This window comes from Ambystoma mexicanum, chromosome 1q (genome assembly GCF_040938575.1).
Source record: "Ambystoma mexicanum isolate Mex_15411 chromosome 1q, UKY_AmexF1_1, whole genome shotgun sequence".
NCBI lineage: Eukaryota > Metazoa > Chordata > Amphibia > Caudata > Ambystomatidae > Ambystoma > Ambystoma mexicanum.
Genome location: NC_090922.1, coordinates 369677603 through 369693138, shown reverse-complemented (window position 1 = coordinate 369693138; position 15536 = coordinate 369677603).

Here is a 15536-nt window from a genome sequence, read left to right as displayed (position 1 = left end):
TTACCGCCTGGCAGGCTGCCTTGTTGGCTGATCCACCTTCTAAAGAACATCCAGGCTCCAGATCACAATGCCTCACTAAGCAGGTAAGCCACTCCTGCCTCGCTAACCACCCTCATCACTAGTGGACACTCCTTCATGATCCCCCTGTTGTTCGCCCTGACTTCTTCAATGTGCACCCACTGATGCAGCCTCTTTTGTCCTCTGCTCCAGCTCTGAATTACCGGAGTTGCCCACAACTCTCCCTTCCCTTGTTTAGCTCTTCTCCTGTTGTTTCCTTCCCTCCTGAGTTCCCATTGGTCTCGCCTGCTCCCACTCCACTCACTCAGCGTCATCTCCCACACCCATGCATTCTGCCCTGCACATTCTTTCCCACAGGTATACAACTCCAACGGAACCAGATGTACATGAATCAGGATACAGTGCCCACTAACCCAACCCTAAATCATTTGCATACTTAACCCAACCAAAGCCACACAACCATCTCTCTCCCACCAATCCGCACGCACTTTACCACACCGCTTCAACGACACATAAACAGCACCTACAGCAGTCAAGGTCTCGCCCGATCCAATACTAGCACCAATGCTGCGCACTCGGTGTATACCGAGCTGAAACTGCCAGCAGCACACCACTTCTCCCACTCTCCTTCTCCCGACTAACCCTACCCGTCCTTCCTGTTTAGAGATCCGCCAGAGCGTCTGGGGACTAATTCCATTGTTGACGGTGCGATATATAACTACCTTTAACATAACATAACATAACATAACATAACATAACATAACATAACATAACATAACATAACATAACATAACATAACATAACATAACATAGCATAACAATTATGGTCCTCCTCCGGCACTGTATTACAGACTTTGATTCTAACTGTTCCCAGAATGTTCTGCTGCAACTCTGCAACCGCCTCGCCTGATTTATCTTTCTTTGTAACCTGTTATTGTTGCCTGAAACTCTTCAAATCCATTGCAGAAACTGTGTCTTAAAGTTATGCTTTCTCCTGCCATCCTTTGATATTCAAATCCCTGCCTTCTTGGAAACTCAAACCTAGATGCTATTGCTTCTGCTGCTTTATTGTGTATTTGGGGTTTTCGCAGTCTTCCTGGAAATTCAAATCTCTGCGTTATTGTCACTGTTGCTGTCTCTTGAAATTAAACCTTTTCTGTTTTCCTTGAAAGTTTAATCTGTGGCCTTTGCAACTTCGGCTGTATCTTGATTTTTGCTTTTCTTCTTTCTTCCTGTAAACCCAAATCATTGTGTTATCAGGACTGCTGCTGTATTTTAATCCATATCTTTTTGTTCTTTCCATGAAAGACATATCTGTATGTTTTGAAATTGCTATTATGTTTAGAAATTAAGCTCTTTCCTGGTTCATCCTCTTTTAGTTCCTTCCACCTGTCCTTAAAACTCACATCTAGCTCCTGCCACTGCTGCATTGTAATCTAGTCCCTTGTTTCCCTACCCACTTGGCCTGTCTCTAACATTGCTGCGTGGTGTAGTTGTGGTTGTGCTTTGCAGTTCCTTTCTCTCTCAATCCCTTCCCCCTGCCTGATCTCCTCATTCTCCCTCAATGGTGCTCTCAATCTCCGCTATCTTCTCTAATTGCTATTCTATCACCTATCCTATCCCTCTATCCAAGTCTGGAAGAAAAAGCGCAAGTAGGACCTCTTAGTCTCCAACCCAGGCCTGCTTATCGCTGACACCTATGTTAGCGTCTCCTCCAGGCAGACCTTCACTGACATAATTTTTGTCATTCCTGCTCCTAACCTATGGACTCCAAATATGGTTTCTACATGTTCCCCTTTCTCTTCCTCTCCTATTAATGGTGGCACCCATTGGAAGGAGCACTTGCCATACTTCCTGTCCTCAAGGGCCTTCTTTAATGTCTACCCAAATGGCACTATCATGGTCCAGGGGTCTCAGTCCAACCTCCTCCTTCTTAATTGGCTTCTTCTGTCTTTCATCAACCTCCTCCCTTCTACTTTCACTCCTCCTGCTGTGCTCCCTCTGGCTCCTCTGCCACCTCCGACAGGTGTACCACACTTCTGTACCCTTCCTCAGATGACCATCAAACGTAGCAACCAGCTCCACATAGCTACCCTCAAACATATCTCTGCTGTCAAACACTCCTCTGCCACCTTCTTGAAGACTTTGACCTAGATGGCCTTGCTCCCACTGAGACATGGTTTACAGCCAGCTCTGTCACAAGCTTTCACACTCTCCTCCCTGAGGGCTTTAAGATCCTCTCTAATCCCGGCATAACAGGCGTGGGGGCAGAGTGGCCCTGATCTTCCATGATTGCGTCCCTGTGACCATCATACCCAACCAGGCCTATTCCTCTTTCAAATGCCTTGTCTGCAGGCTTTCTTTCTCTCCTGGTCACTCCTTACCTCTGGCCACCATCTACAGGCCCCTTGGTAAGATCTCCCACTTTATTTCTGAATGGGCTGATCCAACTTCTTCTCTCTTGGCCACCTCCTCCAAGCTTCTCTTCCTTGGAGGCTTCAAAATTCACCTCAACTCCCCTGATGCATCCTTTGGGCTCTTCCACAACCTCTGTGACTCTGTCTCCCTCTCCATTCTTCCTTCTGGTCTGACACACACAGCTGCGCACACCGTGGATGCTTGCATCTCTTATGACTTCCCCATCTGCAACCCTCTCATCACTCCTCTCTCCTGGTCTGATAATTCTCTTCTCTCCTCTCATCTGGACCTCCTTGGTCCCCTGGCTAAATCGCCATCCACACTGCTGAATCTCCTTCTCTGTCATTTGACATATGAAGCGCATATCAGCTGCTGCCTTCACTGCCACCTTCATTCCAACTCCTCCTCCTGCCTCTGACTCTCATTCAGACACATTCCTAATAACCTTCATCTCTCCATCTCCAGTACCTCGGACATCATTCCCCCTGTTATGAGGATCTGCATGAAGCTTGCCTCCAAGTGCAACTCTTGGTATGACTCTGACCTGCCACTCTGAAACGCAAATGCAGAGCTGCTAGCGGAAGCAGCAAACTTTAAGCTCATCCTCTGACAAACTGGCCTGCCTGCTTCTCCAAAGGCTATACATACTCTCTATCTGCTCTAAGAAGAGGGCCTATATCCAAGTCTGCATCCCTGTGGCCTCCAACAACAATGCTGAGCTTTTTAAAATATGAAAGGAACTCACCAACCCTACTGCACTCTCAACCTATGCTTTGCCTACACTGCCCCTCTGCACTTATCTGGCCTCTCACTTCATTTATAAAATGCAGGACGCCCTGTCCCCTCTTTCCTCTACTTCCCACTTCTCTCCTTCACCTGCTCTCAGGCCTCCCATGCTCCCCCTCCTCCACCCACCTACTCTCCTCTTTTTCTCCCATTTTCCTTGATGAGGTTTTGAGACAAGTCTGTTCTATGAAAGTCTCATCGAAACAGGTGCTCCCCTGCCCCCCCAGAACTATCAAGGACAACATTGTCTTCCTTGCCCAAGCCCTGGCCGATTTCTGCTATCACTCATTTGTCACTGGATCCTTCCCTTCACTCCTCAAGCACTCCCTTGTGCACCCTCTCCTCAAAAAACCCTCTGCCGACCCTTCCTGGACAGCTAACTACTTCCCCATATCTGCGACCGCTTTCCTGGGAAAAATCATGGAGAAGTTGCCCATCTCCCAGCTAATCCACCACACTGAATCTGTGTGCTGTCTCTGTGATCACCAGTATGGCTTGAGAGCTGTCAGAGGCACGGAAATTGCTCCCCTGAACACCCATGTGGACATTCTCTCTAATCTCGATTCTAATTCTCCTTCCATTCTCATCCTTCTTGACCTTTTATTTAGCTTTAATATGATCAAACATGCCACCCTTATAAATCGGCTCTCTTATACCCTTGGTATTACCAATCTGGCTCTGGCCTGGTTGACCTCCTTCCTCTCAGACTGACCCTCCCAAGTTCAACTGGGCCCTTTCCTCTCCTTCAGGTCACTCTTCACCTGTGGTGTCCCCCAGGGCTCCATCTTCTTGCCCTGGCTTTTCAACATCTACCTTGCTCCTCTTGCCCCTTTGTTCTGCACCTTCTCCTCTAACTTCCAGTATTATGCAGATGACACACAGCTCTCCTTAAAGCTTCCCTCCTCTGTCTCCTCCACTTCCTCGCTCATTCCTGACTGTCTTTCTGCTATTCATGCATGGTGTACAGCTAACGATCTCTGCCTTGCTGCCAGTAAGACCGAGATATTCCTCATTGGGACCCCTGCTCCCTCCATCCCTCCAAATCCCTGTCCTCCCTCCGTGGGCCCACTCCCCTCACCTTCCTGTGAGGCAAAAAGCCTGGGTGTCATCTTTAGCTCCTCTCTCTCCTTCTCTCCTCACTTCACAGACCTTGCGAAGAAGGCCCACTTTCAGCTGCATCTCCTCAGGGACATTTTCACTTTCCTCACCTTCCCCAAAAAACTCGATGACTCCAGAGCTCTGGTTCTCTCCAGACTGGGCTACTACAACAGCCTCTTTCTCAATCTGCCTTACTCCTTCCTTTGCCCCCTTCAACTAATCCAGAACAGGATTGCAAGCCTTATCCTTGCCATCCAGCCCTAAAATCTCTCCACTGGCTTCTTGTAACTCTGAGGATCAAGTTCAAGACCTTCTGCATCATCCACAAGGCTTTCCGGGGCCTGGGAACATGTTAGATCCAACTCCCTCTCCCTAAATGCCTACCTGCTAGAAATCATCAGTCTACTAGCTCTAAATTCCTGCAGATCGGATGCTTCTCCAAGCAGAAAGTTGGGAGTAGATATCTCTCCTATTCAGGCGCCTCGCTCTGGAATGGGTTCTCTGCCTCTCTCAGACTTGAGTCGGATCTCCTCAAGTTCCGGAAATGTCTCAAAACCATCCCTTTCTCTTCTTCCTTCCCTTTCCCCTCCCCTGCAAATATCCCCTTCTGCCCCAGACTGACTATGAGTCACACTGGGTACCAGTCCCCCTGAGTCCAGTCTACTGTGCACTTATTCCCCCTGTCCTACCTCCCCTTGCACTTGCCCCAAGGGCACCTTGCACACAATGCTGGCTGGCCCTGCACCCATCTAGCCCTTCCAGCCCCTTGCCTCATACTTAACTCTTGGCCCTTCCTTCCCCTGCTTTCTATTCCCTTCCTTGGCCCCTCCACTGGGTTCCCCTTGGCACCTATATTCTCAAGGGCCCGTCCACCCTAATCTGCACTTCGTCCCCTCCCCTTATTGATTTTAATTTTTTATTTATATTTGTATTCTTACCCTGCACTTCTCTTTACTGCACCTGCTCAATCTCTATGTAACAAGCTCTAGTAGTATTGTTTCTTGTATATAGGCACATTATATAGAACCAATGAATAAAATTAATAAATAAATAAATAAGAGATTTAGTGTATCAGGAAGCTCTGAACCAATATTCTAATTCTATTAAAGGGTCCATACGTATTTTAAATACTACCACTGCCACAGACATCACCAATGTGGACTGGATATTTTTACTATTGGCAAGTATTACTTGACTAATCCCACTCACCTGGATGCCAGTTTAGGAATGGCTTCTATTTCAGCCCTCAATGTTGTGTTAAATTCCCTGGTACATCATAAACTCTAATCAAACAGAGCACCAGGATTTGCATTGTACTATTACCCACAAACCTTTGTTTTTGAAGCTTTGATTTTGACTCAATACCAGTGGAAGGGTCGATTGCTTTCTGATCCTTGTACAACCAACGCCACTGAGACAGACTCCGTTTCTCCAAACGTGAACTCTGGCAATAATTGTGCTGAAGCTCAATCGGATGAGTCACTTTATACTGTCTCGGCCGCATTATCCCCTGTAGTCATGATTCCCAATAACCAATTGTTGCAGCTGATTAATTTGTCTTCCACCCCCAAGATGCAAGAACAAAAAAAAAATTTCTCAATTTGTCAGTAGAAGGAACAATTCTAATCTTGTTAAATTGGGATTTCCACAACTGTAGAAAAAGTTTTAACATTTGAATAATTCCTCATATCAAATGCGTCAAGGAGATTTCTTCAGAATTTAAATCAAGAAAATAGCATTCAGGGCTTGCTAAACTCCAGTTAGGGCTTTGTTAATAAATCCAAAAATGTGAAGAAAAAGCTAAAGAAGAAAACAAAATGAGCAAATGCTTTGGACTTTATGGAAGAAGGTGATTCTTTGATTTTAGTGGACACATCTTTCAGAAAGTCATGTGTAGATGCAGTTATGGCTTACACTTCTTTACCGAATGAGAATCCATTACTTGATCTTTCTACATATTCGGAAGATTTTCAGGTTACCTTATATCCTACCTGTGCTGGTTTGAAATCTTCAGATGCAAACACAATTGGGACTATGGAATGGCCAAACCACCTCAGTACCTTAGAAGAAAAACAGATTTGCTTGGCTAAATGCACCCTAAAAGTTCCTAAAAACGTCTTATTGGTACCTATAGAAAACAAGTTATGTTTCTTTCTTTCGGTTTGAATCGATAAGTTTTGGACCGAGTTTTTCCCTTATGTAATTATATTATTTTAAATATTTTTTTTTAATAATCTTGTTATTTGACTTTCCTGCTCTATGCTACCTTAATTCTGTTGATATTAGTTCAATTCACCAATCATGAACATTTGGGCACGGTTATTTTGCACATTTCTTCTTGGCTGGTTTACTGTTAGTCCCAAATATGAGTTACTGCAAGTAAATGAAGAACACACCAGTCATGAAACAAATATATAACAATATTTTATTGTCGCTTGAAGCGGGACTCTGGTTCAGCTATGTCCGCGAACAGCCACAGAGGAACTGAGCATTCATATGGGGAGCAGACAGCCTTAAGTACACTTCAAAATCGATTTTGGTTACAGAAATAATCCACAGTTTATGACCCATGAAATGTGGGCATTTAAAATGGCAACATATAGTACCACACTCTGCATCATCTCTGTGTATTGAGGGTCCCAAAACCCCGATCTGGTGGGCCTTGGCATCTCTTTAGGACAAAAAGAAGACTCTGGAACAAACAGGACACTCAGACTTGGTTCAAGAATACATCAGGCTTTGTTTCTCCAGCAGGCTGGTACACTTCATACATCTTGGACATCTATGGAACTCTTCTCTCAAGTTATAACATTTTCCTCCTTTTATATTCTTTTTGGTTGGATGAGATCCCTGTCTATGATGCAGAACACTCTCATTGGTTCAGGCACTCCAAGACAAGCCCCTTCCTCCTGACTGAGCTGCCAATTCAAATAAACTCCCCTGTTATATCTACATCTGTTACTGATAAGATTGTGTGTGCTGTGCTTAACCTTTAAATGGGAACATTTACTGACATCTGTCCTAAGACAATTTTAGTAACTGCATAATGATTTCCTGTCCCAAAGGCCCAAATATGGGCATCAGCTGTATCCACTCTGCTAATTAAACCAGCTGAATGTGTCACCCCCTATCTTCCCTTGACTGCTACCTTCGCCCAAATGTCTCATCACTGTCAAGATTAGAAATAGGAGTCCAAACATCCTGTCCTCGGCTACTGAACTCTCATTGAACCACCGTGAGGGTCTGTCTCCACTACATTCAATTTAAGAGGGGGGCTAGTCACTTCTCTTCCCTCCCCCATTTTGTACAGTATTTAGTTGTCTACTCAATACTTACAACCACACCCATGTCCACCCTCCTTAATTCTCAATGTACCTACACATTTCTGACCTATTCATCCTTTTCTATAGGTAATTTCCTTTAATCTAAGAGATATCCTAACACATTTCTACAACGACAGTACTAACACATTATGCTCTCCTAGTCTAAAAACATGTATGTGTCCCATAACTACTTTTATTTACTTTTATATGCGCCCTACTTCCATTCCGCAGTTTACTTTAAACTAACGATATGCTTCAGATATTTTTACAGCCACTATGCCTTTTTTGAGAGACAGTCACTACTTGAGGTAACCCAACAGCCCATCATCTGCATATATTTTAGCCATTTCATGGCTCATCGTACACATCCTTTCTGCTACTCCCACCCTATGACATCTTTTTCCTTGCTCCCATTGTTTTGTCCATGCATCTTCTTAAAATACATAAAGATCATTTTTCATTTTCTGGCTGCTGATAAATCTTCCACCCGACTCATCTCGGTTTGGCATTTGTGGACCGTCTGTGTCCTGTCAACTTTGTCCTCCTTTTGAGCTACCTAGCAGTACATCCTCGGGATCTTTACTTCCATAGGCTGTACTTTGCATTGATAGTTCATTTGTCGTTTGACCAAGTTCAAAAGAGGGGGCATTTTAAGCAAGGGAACACAAAGATGGGGAAGTTTTTACAGAAAGCAACTGTGGACACATTGATTGGAACTCGGGCATGTAGTTGGGTTCCTCTGTGACCTCTCTATGCTTGTAGTTGGCCAATTTTCTGAGACATATAGGTCCCTCATTGTACACCTGTAATATAAAAGCTGAATGAGTTTTCTTTGTAAAATAAATATCTCTCTATTATCAGTACAGTTCCTGTCAACACATCCCCTTAAAAAGTGTGGTTGCATATTCTGGCAACCTTCACCTGCCTTCTAAACAAACTACACATACATATTTTCTGAACATCCCTACTTCCTAAAAAACCTATGTTTTAACACATTTCCAGGTCACTCCTGCCTCCTAGACAAACTAGGTCCAACATATTTTGTTTGGGTATTTTAAAGCTACTAATTCTCTCAATTTGTATACATATTCTACTCTATGATCAGACTGCTGGAACCTGATATGTTTTCAATAAACATATATTATATATTTTTGTTTTTAATCTCCTAATTTTTTCCGCCCTTATGACATCTGGGCTTTCTCGTTAAAGAAAATGTGCCCTTCGAGGGACACATTTTCTCCTAAGGTCGACAGGTTCAAACCAGGGAGACAAAAATAGCAAACAACAAATAAACACATTTGAAAAAGACAGTAAAAGAAGGGTGTTTTCTTCTTTTCCCCTCTTCTAGGCGCATCCGTAGCAGATGAGGACAGCTTCTCTAAAGGATCCCTGTTGTCTTAATAAAATTGAAATAGAGACAAAAGTCATTCAGGGAATGGCAAGGGGGTCAAGTTTTCTTCCTAACTTAAACCCCTTCTTGCTGCTCACAAAACATGTTTTCTAGATTCACTTCTTTGTTTTCTTTTTCAGCCCATTTTACTCACAGGCCCTCCCTTACTCCTTGGTGCACAAAAACAACTACTTCTCAACAACCCTATATAATACTCAATGTTCGGGCATTGTTTTCTGCTATGTTGCATGTGCTTGCCGCTCAGCTGTAAATTCTTCATTCAGTTTATCAGAACGTGCTTGCTGATCAGCTGTAAATTCTTCATTCAGCTTAGCAGAATGTGCTTGCCGCTCAGCTGTAAATGCTTCATGCCTTTGTTTCTCCATCTTTCTCCCGATTGTGTTGGACCATGGTCTTTTCTTTTGTGCTTTGCTTTTTTCCCGTTGAGACAAACAGAAGCGTTTTGCTGCACAATACCTCCTCCTTATCTGACTACACCTAATCTAAGCTACCCCTGTTTTTCTAGACTATGGCACCAATTCTTACTATGTGCCTCCATTTTGATCATAAAACTACAGTGTTTGGCTTTTCTATTTGACACCCTTGCCAAATCAAATCCTTTTGGCATCATAAACATAAAAATAATTACCCACCTTCAATTTGACTTCTGTTTTCTGGATTTATCTGAAGTGGCCATGATTTCATCTATTTTCTACTCTCTTCACACCTATTTGCACCTATCTTGGGAAAATGTCTACACACTTGAAGACACTGTGTCTCTTTTTACCTCTTTTTCAGTTACTCAGCTGGATCCTCTTACTCTTTAGTAATGATCAACTGTGTGTCCACACCCTTTTAGTGTGTACTAGTACTTAACTCTTTTTTCTTTTTCTCCCTATTTAAGGCCATGCAGACATTGCTCTTGTTTTCACGCAAGATCCACAACTTTCATCTGTAACATAAACCAACATTGTTACAGGCACTCAAAAAATTGTGATTTACTTACCTCAGTATTTCTTCTTAAATTCGCCTTATACACAATATTCTTTGTCTGGTAAACCCAATTTTGGTCAACCATACCCCTTTTCTGGTGTTCCATATTTCCTGAAATGTTTTAATGCTCTGCACCACTTTTCAATGTCGGCTAGGAATCCATATTGGTGCTGTTTTTTGTAAAATGTTGTTTCTTGCTTATTTTAGGTTCCCTATTTAATTCCCTATCCATTTATTCATGCATCCAATCATTTCTTCATTCATTCGTCTCTTTAATTTATTTTTTATTATATATTTATTTAAATAATGTTCTTTTTTATCCAAATGCCGTCAATTTTTTTAATCTAAGCTCCTTACTTTTAAACTGTTTAGAATAGATTATTTATTTTTATCTTCTCGTAATTAATTTTTCTGGACCTATGCCACAAAGGGTCAAAGCCTACCCAGCGTTATCGACAATTGTTCCAATCTTTTTTAATTTATGCTGGGTGCTTGTTACATTATTGTCATGTATACTACAATGTTTCCTTTCTTTTCAATGTGTGATGTTTCCTACAGAAAAGACAACTTCATACATCATTAAGCCCTAACTAGGTATACCGTAATCTGAGATGCTACTTAACCCACATTTTTTTATCTGAGCCATTACCGTCCTTCATGATCCCATTTTATATTCTTCACGCCTTAATCATTGGCCATATTTCCTTACTTTATGGCTGTCTCTAATTTCATGGAGGTCATCTGTCCCCCCTCTTTGCTCATAAATATCCATAGTCTGAAACTGAATTCATCATATACTCCCATCACTTTTCCACTAGATCACATGATTATCCATAATACTGCATTTTTGTTGCAACAATAAAACCTTTTGATCTCTTAATAGAAATATCTTGTTGGGCCTTTTTCCCTGACACATACCACAATGGATGCACCCATGCTCAAATGGTGTGCTTCTTAGAACAAAACAAAACACGCTTTTCCGTGATTACCTAAACAACATCATCATGCTTAGGCTTTGTCATCCAGTCTTTTCATTAATCACTGGCTGTAGTCTGTTGCACCTACACCAAAGCTAGATATAACACATTCTCCTTCAGAAACGGGTCATTTTTCTTTAAACCACACTACATTTACAATCTTCAAAAAGCAATCCTCAGCCTTTTAACATTCATTTACCACTTTTCTGTCTTTGCTCCATGGACACACAGTCCCGATGTCTACCACTAGACCAAAAATTGTTCTCTCTTTACCATTTTACTTCTTGACACCTTTAAAACCTGGTGCCACTAACAATTCTGAATTTACCAGGCCCCCCGTGAGGTGGTCCTACCATAAATGCATGCATTCCTCTGTTTTTTCGAAGGCTTTTCTTATTTTTAGGCTATCACCTTTTATTCCTAATTGTCTTTATGCATTCTGTGTTTACACATTGCTGAGCCTGCATGTGATCTTACTTACTTGTCCTCTGCAGTAAATTCATTTTGCATGCGATGTACTTTATTTACACAAAATGTAAAATGTTCTCTATTCAAACCCAAACCACTCCTCCCACTCATTGCAGTGTGGTTCTTTTTTTATTAACATACTGTATTGCTCTCCCCAGAGTGCACGGAAAAACATAAATCACCAATGCAATTACAGAGCAAATACTTTGAAGATAGACAGACGCAATAACTCACAACCACACACTCTTAGAAGATAATCAGCTCTAATATGGCTATTTATTCAAAGCTTAGAAGCAACCAATAATAACATAGAAATAACTCACAGAAGTAATATAGACATAAATCACAGAAGAAGTAAAGAATTCAAAAGGAAATGCATCACCGTGAGCATAACAGGATTCCTCATCTCGCCCAGAAGCGGCTGGAAGACCCCGGGAACAGCCAGGCCGAGAGCACCACAGCTCACAGGAGTGCCGGACGTAAGCGTCCTTCTCCGGCTGAAGTCTCACCTCACCACCTCCGGGCTTACGCATATATACACACTCCACAAAGGGGAGTCAATTCTCTAACCTTCTGGAAATTGCACTTGAGCATTTGATGAGCAGCCGTCGGTTGCCAGCTGGGTCAATCGAGAGCTACCCTCAAGGAGCAGAGTGCCTCCCTCCTCTAAAACACATTCCACGGAGAACAGTAACAAACCATAACAAAGTTAGCTTTCCCAGCAGAAATGTGCTTGACCGCATACCAGGTTTGGAAAGCATGTTTTTCTCAGCATCATGAATCTCACACTCAGCAAAATGTGTGCAGCTTTTCACTGCGGCATGAAGTAAATATCCATCATGGCTCCGAGCGCTCCCAGAATGCATTGCGCACTGGCGCCATTTTAGTTCAAGCATAACAATTCCACCCTTGGATATTTACCTTCCATAGCCCGGTGGCAAAGGAGCTGGTCTCTGAAACCTACGAAATGTTAAAACTAAATTGGGAATACATTGAATACAACAACAACAAGCTATTATGACAGCTACTATAATAAAAATGCAAGCAAAAGCGTAACGTAGTGTACCCTCAATATCAGGTATCCATGAAAATAACCAATCCCACCAATTCCCAGTATGATCTTGAGACACTTGAGAAATGATATCCCTCAAACCTCGAATATGACTTTCAATAGATCGTGAATGGTCACTTAAATTGAAACAACACATACCTTCAAATGCGTTACACCCTAAATTATGTTTTAGCAATAGATAACCAACAGCAGCTCTGTTCTGCAAAGTTGCTTTACTAATAACTTGACTATTAAGGAGTAATTCTTCTAATGGCTGCGAAGTATGATTAAGGCTTTTGACTACTAAACATGCTAATTTCATCAAAGATTTGTAACCTGCAGCAGCTAAACCCCAAACTCCCACTAATGATAGGGTTAATGCTAGAACCTCAGCTTCTGATAATAAGTGTACATGTGAATCACAATCAGGAGATAGACCTACAGATTCAAAAGTTGACCTTTTACCTCAAGTTATTGCTGGGTGTAAAGGAAACATCATTAGTCCTAATCAAGTTAAAGCACATGGACCTCCGGAAATGTTAGCTGGATAAGGAAGTATATGTGATATTACCACATGGAAAGAGCCATCCTGTTGGAAGTTTCACATGATTCGAATGACTGGCAGCTATCACTGTATGATTACAAGACATAGCATTATTTACACTGGTGCATGTGCGTGGCACTCGCGAACATAGTCTTCTCTCAAACATTGTATGATTATGCTGGTTGGTTAAGTCGATTGGTCGGCATTTGCCAATTTCTTGTGCATTGCAGGTCATAAAATAACATACATCACCTTGGGTTATATTATAAGTAATAACACGTGTCAAATTTCTCCATTTACGGTCAGTCTCTTGGCAGAATCTACAATATTTGTAAACTGAAAAAGATTGCCTAATATCTGAGTCTTGAACTAAAGAATCATTGTGTGTGACGCCGAAGATATGCTTTAAAACCGGAACAGGCGTCAGCACTGCTACTAAACACGTAGTCAATAAAGCTTCAGCATTGGGCACATCAGTAAGACAAAAGTGTGATATGTTGAGTACTTGCTGTGCCAGATATATCCACATATTTTCTGTTTGGGTGATCATAGGAGAATAATTTCGCCTTCCTGCAAATGCATCTTGCTCAACTGGCATCGAGGTTGTTTTCACTTGCTCCTGATGTGTTTGCCGCATTTCACGAATCCATGTCTTCAGTCTGGCTGGCTTTTCGGCACCGCCATAAGGCTGCTTTGGGACAACATTATTCATCACTATCAGTATCCCCTTGATCACTGGCGCAGATGTGACATTTTTCGTTGGTAGCAGCAGGCTGTTTAACTCTCCCAAATGTAGTCCATTTAGTTCCACAATTACACCAGCCAGACACAGGATCTACAAGGCAAACCCAGAAAAGAGATATCAGTGTAGCATATCGACCTCTCTGGTAACATTTGTCTGCGGGTACATATTGCCATTTCTTTCTACCAGGCTCCATAACTAAAACTACTTGATCTTTGCCTGATGCAATGACATCTGCGGGTACTGGTGGGCCACTTGGCTTTTCCACCCACACCTTTGCACCCGGTACCATACTGTCTGAAGAGCCAAAACTGCGGTCCCCACGGGTAGTTAACACTGTAGGAGGCTCCCCCTTCTTAATCATGGATAACTTAACGGGAATAATTATCAATTGGGCCACTCGATCACCCTTGTGGATTGATATCAATTGGTCCCCACTATTGATTAGGATGACTTTAATCTCGCCTTGGTAATCAGCATCAATTACCCCTCCCAACACTTGAACTCCCTTCAATGCTAGGCCAGATATAAGGGCAATCCATCAAAAAAGCTCTAGGGGAATTTGTACTCCAATCCCTGCTTCAATTACAACTATTCCTCTTGGATCTAATCTGATTTCTTCATGGGAATACAAGTCTACCCTGCTGACTCTGGAGTTGCTCGATAGGGAGTTAAAGAATCTGGAGTAATTTCCCAGTACAATAGTGTTTATCTGACTGATTTGGGTTGAAACTGTAAAGTAGGAGTCATTAATCGCATCAAAGGAGTTTCATGTTCATACACAGGCCTATTGTTTAATACTTGCACCGCATCAAACACACGATCACGCCAGCCTGCCAAACTGCCGTCTCCAGATTTGTGCAACTGTTCTTTCAATAACCCATTCATTCGTTCAATTAACCCTGAAGCAGCTGGGTAGTAGGGAACATGGTACAGCCACTCAATGCTCTTTTCCTGACAAAACTCCTTGATTAATTTGCCTTTGAAATGTGACCCATTGTCACTTTGAATCTGCAAAGGCACTCCATAATGTAGTATGATCTGATCTAACAACCTGATGGTGTTCAGTTGTGTTGCACTTTTGCACGGCAAAACCATCAAATATCCTGAGTATGTATCCACAATAGTGCATGCATACTGACAACCTCTACTAATTGGCATGGGACCGATATAATCAATCTGCCAAATCTGACCTGGTAATTTTCCTCTTCTCAATGTGCCTCGAACAATTTGAGGGATAGGTCTATGCAGTTGGTGTTGGCACACGGGACATTGCAAAATGATTGTTTTCTCTACTTCTAAAGGAAGACTGATCCCTCAAGCTTGTGCCCACTTGATAGTAGCCTTTTCTCTAAGGTGCCCACATTTCTGATGGGCCCATTTGGACAAACCCTCCAAATCGTCTTCCTTAGCCTCTGCATCCACAGATGAAATCTTGGTGTGCTCGTCTGCAACAGAATTAAACCAACGTTCTAATGAGTCTGTGGCACAATGTGCATCCACATGATATACAGTGACTTCACTTTGTAATAACATTTCTGCAATATCTTGCCACAGTTCTTTTCCCCACAACTCTTTTGTATGAATCTTCCAGCCATTCTTTTGCCAATTTGGCAGCCGCACTGCCAATCCATTCGCCACTGACCATGAATCTGTGTACACATAACATTGACCAGTGGTCTCTTGTTTCAATGCTTGGTAAACTGCGTAAAGCTCTGCAAATTGACT